At 29.8% G+C, this 8,656-nt stretch overlaps 1 long non-coding RNA gene across 1 annotated transcript; it reads right to left on the bottom strand.

Moving 5' to 3' along the window:
• Window positions 1-395: 395 nt before the first annotated feature.
• LOC110660238 (uncharacterized) lies at window positions 396-1,847 on the bottom strand. The gene is made up of 3 exons (XR_002495880.2): window positions 1,656-1,847; window positions 837-953; window positions 396-527 (listed from the first exon to the last, which is right to left on the bottom strand). It is a non-coding gene; the product is annotated as an uncharacterized LOC110660238 (long non-coding RNA).
• Window positions 1,848-8,656: the final 6,809 nt, after the last annotated feature.

Raw genomic sequence — 8,656 nt, forward strand, 5'->3', positions numbered from 1 at the left:
CAAAGATAAACAATTCAATGATAATTCATAGCGGCAATTTCAAAACTGTAACTCCAAATGATTAGAATAAAGTAGTGTGACAATCTCAAATGTCGTTAATTGTCAACTTAATTTTTTAGCAATATTTATATTTGCCTTTAAACTTCTAATCAAATTGTTTGTAATGGCATTTGTGATTACTAATATTTATAATTTCCTTTTTATATTAATTTTTAATTTTTAAAAATTAAAATTGATAACTTTTTATGATATTAGTATATTACTAATTATTATGTTTAAAAAAAAACAAATTGAACTATAGAATTCACTAAGTCAATTTTATGAAAAGACACAACATTCTATATAAAAAAAAATAAAAATAAAAAAAAAAAACATGTAGACCACGTGATGCAATACTATATTAATCACAATTCTTGTTTTACATTGAATTATAAAATCAAGTAGCATAAAATCTAATTTGACGTTCACTCAATTTGGTCCAAAGAAAAAGTTCATTATTTGGCTTCATCCACCATCATCAATTTCACCTGTGCAATTAAAAATAAAAAATAAAAATTAGAATTATAATGGGACAGTAAAAGTTTACATTCAATAATCTCCAATAGCAAGGCCAATAAAATTAAATCAATCTCATACTATAACCAAGCTATATCATAATTTGGAAATTAAAAAAGAATAATCCATTTTTTGTAACATATATCATTATGTGCATCTATAACATAACCAATTATTGATTTCCCTCTTCATCTTGTTAATTAATAAGCCCCTAGAATGTCATGATGTCATCCATGTAGTGAAATGATAACAAATGCAACAAATTATAGAAAATATATCACCATTTTGGCATTGTAGGAGACACCAATGCTTTCTAGAAAATGCTTGATTGTTGGCATTCTGACTTTATACTTTTGAATCAAATTCTCGTGTCCAATCCAATACTGAATCAGGAAGACCTGGCAGTCACAAAAATAACAAGACGTAACAACAAAAATTGTGCCAAATTAACTATAAGTCAAAAAGAGAATTTCAATGAGAACCATTTCCATTTGTTGTTCTCTGCAACAAATTGGGTTTAGCATCATCTTCATCCTTATGTGCAATGAACCAAAAGATAATTTAGAAAATAGGAGTGCATATGGGAAGTTTAATTCATCTGAGACTTGCATTTCCACAACTAATGGCTCAATAAAAAAAAAAAAAAGCTAGCATCATCGTTAGCAAAAATAATAAATAAAACAACCAAGAAATAGTAGAAAAAAAGCAGTTTCCTAATAAATATTGAAACTTCGCAAAGATAAAGAATTAGTCTGCTAGTATCAACTTATGATGACAACAAAGGAAAAGAAATACTGTAAAACAGGTATTCGCTGACTTTTATGGTCTAATGAGGAAGCAGTTTCACAGCTATGAAGCACGGAAACGGCACTGAGTCACGTTTCCCAGTGTCGGAAACGTTTCCGACGAGGAAACGAACTGACACAGCTGGAAAACGTTTCCGGGCCATTTCCGAAAATATTGAAAATCGGAAACGCGTTTTTCTTTAAAGAAAATTAAAAAAAAAATTGGTAGGTTAAAATCGATTACTTCACAGTTCACAACATTCACCAACAGAAAAGGAAGAAGAAGAAAAAGAAAAAGAAGAGGAAAAGGAGTACCTTCAAGGCTTCAACGGCAGTCGGCAGCGTCTAGATCGCAACGCGGGTAAGAATCGCAACACCACCTTTCTCTTCTTTTCTCTCTGATCTGCCATATTAACTCTTTTCTCTCTTATCAACAGAAGAAGAAGAAGAAGAAGAAGAAGAAGAAGAAGAAGAAGCAGCAGCCGAAGGGAGAACGTCGAAAGGTAAGTGGCGTTTCCCTTTTTTTTTTCTTCCCGATTGTGAATGAGGGTAATTAGGTTTATATTGGGGTGGTTTTATTAATTTATTATTATTTAATTTATTATTTTCTTTATTATTAATTTATTATTTTCCTTTTCTAATTTTTTTGTAAAATAATTTTATCAAGCAATTTTTATTAATTAATTACAATTTTATTCCATTAATTAATCATAAATTTATCATATTTAATATCAATTTTTTTTCTCTAAATGTATATTCCATAATTAGATTTTTCTTAAACTAAATTTGAGGAGTTATCATAAATATTTTTTTTTTTAAAAAAGATAAAAAAAATTTTCCCAAATTCACTAAAAATTTTCAAGATTTGCCATATTTTTACAATCAACATTTTGAAGGAAATTAAGGACAAATGTAAATATATTTTTAAAGTTATTTTTAAAATTATAAAATTTCAAGTTTAAATTCTAATTAATGATAAATAAATAAAAATTCCAACATTCAAAATTTATATTTTATATTAATATATTTTATATTTTTGTAATAGTTTATATATAATGTGTTTAATATAATTTGTTTTAATGTATCGTTATATTATATATTAAAATTTTTCATAATATGGTCAATTTATTCAATTCTATTATTTAATTCTTTAATCATTTAATATATAATTTACATTGTGCTTTAATCCTTAGTATATAATTTGTTTAAATAATTTGTAAATTGTATAAAATTGCATTTTCTTTTTGTCATTTTGATAGGACAATACTTGAATGGATTCTTCGAACTCAAATTCTACCCAAGCAAATAGCACTAGTGCCACTTCTTCAAAAACTAGGGAGGAAGAATTTAATCCTCTGTGGAGATATGTAACTAAACTAGAGAAAACTGGAGAAGGAGGGGGTAATTGTAAATGGATATGCAATTTTTGTGGACAAGAAAAGCAAGGGACTTATACTAGAGTGAGGGCTCATTTATTGAAAATCACTGGAAAAGGGATTGGTGTATATAAAAAAGTGATGAATGATAATATTTCTGAAATGAGGAAACAGGAGGATGAGGTAACAAACAAAATTACCAATTCACAATCTAGGCGAGTTTCTTTGCCTATTAGTATAACTTCTGTTCCTTCATTGAATATAACTGAACCAAGTATTTCAGCAGCTTTGAAGAAAAGAAGAGTTAATGATTCTCCTCTTGGTAGAGCTTTTGACTTGCAAACTAGAGTTCAATTAGATGCAGAGATTGCTAGAATATTCTACACTGGGGGTCTACCTTTTAATTTTGCTAGAAATCCTTATCATGTGAGTTCTTATTCTTTTGCTGCTAATCATGTTTTGGGTGGTTATGTGCCGCCTGGTTATAACAAATTGAGAACCACATTACTTCAGCGAGAAAAAGCAAACGTAAAGAGGTTGCTTAAACCAATTAAAAGCACTTGGTTAGAAAAGGGTGTTAGTATTGTGAGTGATGGATGAAGTGATCCTCAGATGAGGCCTTTAATTAATTTTATGGTTGTTTCTGAGGCTGGCCCCATGTTTATCAAATCTGTAGATTATTCTGGTGAAGTGAAAGATAAGCAATTTATTGCTAATTTGCTAAAAGAAGTAATTGATGAGGTGGGTCATCAAAAAGTGGTAGAAGTCATTACTGATAATGCTTCAAATTATAAAGGTGCTGGAGAAATCATTGAGGGAATGTTTCCACATATTTATTGGACTCCTTGTGTTGTGCACACTCTTAATCTTGCTTTGAAGAATATATGTGCAGCAAAAAATTTGGAAACTAATCAAGAAACTTATGATGTGTGTCACTGGATCACTGAAATCCATGGGGATGCTTTGCAAATCAAGAATTTTATAATGAATCATTCCATGAGGCTTGCAATTTATAATCGGTTTAGCCCTTTGAAATTGCTTTCAGTTGCTGACACTCGTTTTGCTTCTATTGTTGTGATGCTTAAAAGATTTAAACTTATTAGGCGTGCTTTAGAAGCAATGGTTATGAGTGATCAATGGGCACAATACCGAGAAGATGACCAAGGCAAAGCTAGATTTGTTCGTGATAAAGTGGTAGATGAGGATTGGTGGGAAAAGGTTGATTACATCATTGCTTTTACTGGGCCCATTTATGACATGATCAGAGTTTGTGACACAGACAAACCATGCCTTCATTTGGTTTATGAGTTGTGGGATTCTATGATTGAAAAGGTGAAGCAAGTTATTTTTTATCATGAAGGAAAGCAAGCAGATGGGTTTTCTCCTTTTTATTATGTGGTTCATCAAATTCGTGTTGATCATTGGGCAAAGAGCAACACTCCCCTTCATTGTTTAGCCCATTCATTAAATCCAAAGTAAATTTCTAACTTACATACTCATCTTCTTGTTCTAATTTTTTTTTATTATTTTCTGAATTTATTTTCTTATTTTTGAAGATTTTATAGTGAAAAATGGCTTCAAGAGGGAGAAGGTATAGTGCCTCCACATATGGATGGAGAAGTATCAACTGAGAGAATTAAATGCTTTAGGAGGATTTTTTTTCTAATGAAGATGAGCGAATTAGAGCAAATGATGAATTTGCAAATTTTTCTTTGAAAAGTGGACCTTTTGCTGATCCTGATTCTATTGGAAGTATGTATGTTACAGATCCTAGGAAATGGTGGGCATGTTTTGGTTCTAATGCACCTTTACTTCAAAGGTTGGCTTTTAAAGTGCTTGGACAACCTACTTCCTCCTCTTGTTGTGAAAGAAATTGGAGTATTTATTCCTTCATTCATTCATGCAGAAGGAATAAATTAACTCCAAAACGTGTAGAGGATTTGGTTTTTATCCATAATAATCTTCGTCTTCTGTCGAGAAACTCTCCCAATATTATGATGAGAAGACAAAATTGTGGGATGTTGGTGGTGATCAATTTGGGAGTATGGAAGATGTGGGAGTTCTTGAATTTGCCAACCTTTCATTGGATGAACCAGAGTTAGAGTCTGTTTTTTTTTTTATGAAAATGCAACTACAAGCATGGAGAAGGAGAATGAGAAAGACAATGAAGTTGAAGAAATGTCATAAATTTCATTATCTTTTCTTTTTTAGCATTTGAATGTGTTGTAGTTAATATTTATTTCTTATAAGTATGAAACTTCTAAATATGTATTTTTATAGTTGAATTTAAATGTTGATTTGAACTTTATTTATTATTAAACATCTTTCATGATATATATATATATATATATATATATATATATATATATATATATATATATATATATATATATTTATTTATTTATTTATTTATTTATTTATTTATTTATTTATAAATATACCCCTATATTTTTTATATTTACACGTTTCCCCCACGTTTCCATATCCTATGTTTTTTAAAATGCCATTTCCTCGTTTCCCGTGTCCGCGTTTCCGTTTCCGTGCTACATAGTCCCACAGTTATCCATCCTATATTTATATTCAAATGAGGCATATTTGTTACCATTTGCAACTTCTGATGCTGCACAAATTATTAGACAATAAGTCCTATTTGCATCAGATAACACACCACAATAACAACTTAGTCACCAAATTAATGGAAGTATGTATAGACACAGATAAACATTCAATAAAGAGTTAATTTCATCTCTCTCTCTCTCTCTCTCATTCATTTTCAAGTATAAAGTATAAAAATTCAATTAATAGGTTGAAAGAAATGAAGCATCAAAGAGCAGCCAAAAGTTCCTTTCAAGAATAAACATAAAGAAATAAATAGAGTCAGGCCATTAAATCAAATGATGCAAACAACCATGATAGGAGCAACAACTTGAAAATGAAAATCGAGAACACATTGAACACCAATGCTTTAAACACAAACTCATAAGGAGAAAAATAAAATTATAAAATTGAAAATTTGAAAAGAAAAAAGTGCCATTAGAACAATGACGTGATCCTGAAGGATGGATATAATAATTTAATTTAAAAATTATATAATAACTTAACATAAAAATATATAAAAAAATTTGCGTATAAAAAAAATTCTATTATAAAAATTATGCATATAATAACTTAGTAGTACCTTTAACACACTTTATAATTTATCAGTCAAACACTACTGCTGAAATCATATAATTTATGTCTCACAAGCCATTGAATCAGCTCTCAAAACACAATAAATAATTATGAAAATTCCAAAAGCACTCTCACACAATTTGTTCATATGCTCATTTCATTCATTTTTTTTTTCTCCTATCATTATACAATAACTCTGATTAATGTCAAAGCACTACAAATCACTAGATGTTAAGGAATAAAAAACACTATCAAGGCTGTTATTGATTTATTTATTTTGATAATCTAAATGGTGAATTGAGAGGCTTACAAGTTCATGAAGGTGTAAAAGGGAAAAGGATGGTGAATATTAATCCAATTCATGGTTAAAAGGAAATCTGATATCTCGTTGGATGATGGCTTTTTGCAAGGATCCTCTAATGAAAATATTCATTGATAGTTTTGGTTTGTTATCATGATTAAAATTAAGCAGAACCATCCTTGTTTTTGAGGATTTGACAAGGAAATTTCTTAATTAATATTCAAATAGCCTAAAATATAACAATAATTAAAACTTTTAACATAGTTAACACAAGTCTCTTGATGTCCAATGCTATAAATAAATTGCACCAGTTTCTCATCTAAATTTTCTATTATATCATGTTATTCATGCTTTTTTTTTTTCTACGTTCTCTTCAAAGTGCATGATGAATTGCGAATTATATTAGTTTGAACAGGACAATTATCAACACAAATCCCACACCGATTGGATTAGAGTTCTTGAAGTTACTGCCCTTTGCTTGAATGATCAATGGAGCACTTAGATGGGATTGAGAAAATATGAGATTGAGAATATACTTCCAGAAAGTGACTGGTTTGCTATTTGAGAAGGTGTATTTATCTAAAATAAATTTAACAGAACGTGGCTAGGTTTTGTGGGAGGAACTTGAAAAAAAAAATTGGCGCTTAATAAATGAAAATAGAATATTTTAAATTAGTGGCATTAAATTGTTAATTGCCACTAAAATTTATATTTATTATGGAAATTCCTACAAATGCCACTATAAATAAAATTATAATTAATGTCAATTACGGTAAATGCCACTATAATTCTTGTGTATTTGACCCCTCTAATTTATAGTGACATTTTATATTAATGCCATTAATAAAATGCCGCTAAAATGCAATTTTCTTATATGCTAGGACTTTACAATATAATTGCAAACTAAATTTATTAATTTTATTAATTAATTAAATTATTTATTTGATTAATTAATCAAGTTAATTATGTCTTGATCACATTAGTTCTATTTTGTGTGACTTTCTAGGTTCATGACTAATTGGCAATGAGAATATGATATTAACTCTTTAATATCACTAAAACTCTTTTCCATACTTATAGTGAAATTTCTTTTCTACTCTTAGTTCTCATAAATCATGGTTAATACCTACTATAGTGTATCATAACTATCCAATTAGTGATGAATGAAATTCATCCCATTCCTCAGAACCTTGATCATGCATACTATGCACTAAGATTTATCCATTATAAAGTTCCGATCCTAGCTAGAGTCACAGTGTATGCCAAATCCTAATTGCCTTAGATCATATGTACTCATCTAAATTTTAATTCTTGATTAATAAGACTTTCCATCATAACTCTTTTCTGGCTTAGTCAAACTGTCCTAGCCAAGAACTTTTTTAATCAAGAATAATTTAGATAGCATAGGACTTCATCCCTATTTACTTAGGATAACGAATTCCATCTTTACTGAACACTTATCTCTATATACAACTAGTCATAGACAAAACATGCCCGTATACTCATACATTGTATAAGTATGCAAGCGGTATCAAACTCAAACCACTTATATATGAGGTAACTATATCATCTCAGGTTAAGGGACTATATTCATTATTATGATCTAGATGACAATATATTAACAAGAGTAAACTCTATGAATATGTCATCTATACGCCCATGGTTTGGCTTACTTATGTTATAAGTGCCCACTGTATTTGTCCTGACATCCTATTATCAAATGGTATGAAGCTTACCATACCACTTTTATTACCATCTCATACTAATCTGTGAAAACAAATAGAGGTGAAAGTCTAACCGAATAGAACATGTCCAACATAGTATCCTCGATTGTGAACCAATTTTTATAGCACTCGTACTGGACAATTTCATCACTCATATTTTCAACTCCGTCAAAATGGAACTTCCAACAAAACACTAAAGGATTGTCCTAATAACCTTAAACATTTTATGCTAAAAAGAAACAAATAAGCCATTTGTTAGGAATTAAGTTTATAACACACAACACTAAGGTATTGCTCTAGGGCATACCACTAGCACTCCTCAAAACTTCTTCTTATCATATCATAACAAATAAGTGGGGTTAGAGACACAGAATTGCCTTACCCGAATACCCTGCATTTCATGTGAGCTCATTATGCATGCATGCCTTTCCTTTTCCTTTTCCTTTACTTTCCCATTGGAAGCCATTAGGTCATCCATAGCCACCACACAACATAAATACATAATGCAACATCTTCGTGGGTTAAAATATACATAATTATTTATGCAATTCTTATATGAAATATATCTAATTAAAATAATTAAATGATGCATGAATGCACATCCAGAGTAAAACAAAATTTAAGAAACCATTTTGTAATTTCTACTCACCTTGACAATAATCCCTCTAACTTGACACTTACATCTAACCAGATGTATCCCCCTTGACTCTAGTCCTTATAATCCTATTCTCATTCTACAAGAAG

The sequence above is a fragment of the Hevea brasiliensis genome, chromosome 11, assembly GCF_030052815.1.
Source record: "Hevea brasiliensis isolate MT/VB/25A 57/8 chromosome 11, ASM3005281v1, whole genome shotgun sequence".
In the NCBI taxonomy this organism is placed as follows: Eukaryota; Viridiplantae; Streptophyta; class Magnoliopsida; order Malpighiales; family Euphorbiaceae; genus Hevea; species Hevea brasiliensis.